Consider the following 1288-nt stretch of genomic DNA (forward strand, 5'->3'; position numbering starts at 1 on the left):
GATTTTGACCAGGTTTATATGATACCACTGTGATAAGGGCCTATGTATGGTGGTTTGACTTGGGCTATATCTGATGCCCTCTTGTAGAGCATGAGTTACATCATCGCTTCACAGGTTTTAATACATCCTTTGAGCGTTTAGCTCTTTTAAATTGGTACTTATTAAAAGTTATGTTTTAGGTTTTGTTTGTGTTCAGACCATTTGGCTCTTCTTGGATCCAGCTATTTACTCTTGTGGATACTGTGGGTCCCCCTGGTATTTTGCTAATTGAAGGGCTAAAAAACTCTCCCTCGTCAACTCCAGCCTTGTTCCGGGCACTGGATGTTGACATGATGTTACCCAGGCTCCCTCCCAGTCCAGGAGCATCACTAGGGAGAGCATTGTTATCTAAGTGAGGAGGGAAACACTCACTGACACTATGTTCTCTTACTTTGGGTGCGGTCACTTAGGGTGATGCAGCACATCCCTCTCCTCACACACTGCTCTGCTGTGTCGTCCGGTAGGAGTGATGTGTCATTCATGAAAAATCCAAGACAAAACTTGCTCTCTGCTGTGAATGACAAGAGCGGGCACCCCAGTGAGGGCCACTAAATTCTCTTAATGACTCTGTGGGCGTTAAATTCTGGGGTTCGTGGATGAAACTCCACCTACCCTAAACAAATTCCGCCCACTGATCAATGTAATTGGATGTCTGCAAGAGGTTGGGGTTTTCATCATGGGTCGCCATGGTTTTGACATCAATAATGTCATCTTAAATATGTGTCCACCTGGGGTGAACACAGATTTAATAGAGATCTATTTAGGATCCAAAAGATATGGCTCTTTTTGATGAGCGGAGCCAAGTGAGCCACATCACCAGAAAGAGCCGGACTGCCAATCACTTTCTGGTAGCTTTAGTATCTGCCCTGACTCACTGTCCCTCCACTATGCTTACTGGATCTTCTGCTGCTACTGCACAGCAATATGTGATAAAGCAGCAGAAGAAAGAGAGAAAATCAACACGTGAAGAGCTAAGGAAAAATATAGTGATCATTGTTTACAGAATGATGGGAAAAGGGGACGTAGCAGCCATGTTGCCACTGACATCACCAACAAAACCATTACCATTGACAATACCTCTTCTGCAATTACAAAATCAGCTCTGTTGCACTGATGAGCACAGCTCTGCTACATATTGAATGTCATCTTTTCTCCAGCTAAGATTTTATAATATCAGCTCTGCTACATCTGAATAGCGCAGTTCTAGAAATAACAGGCACAGATATCTATACTGCTCTGTTATTTTAAT

Source organism: Anomaloglossus baeobatrachus, chromosome 1 (genome assembly GCF_048569485.1).
Source record: "Anomaloglossus baeobatrachus isolate aAnoBae1 chromosome 1, aAnoBae1.hap1, whole genome shotgun sequence".
Classification (NCBI taxonomy): Eukaryota; Metazoa; Chordata; class Amphibia; order Anura; family Aromobatidae; genus Anomaloglossus; species Anomaloglossus baeobatrachus.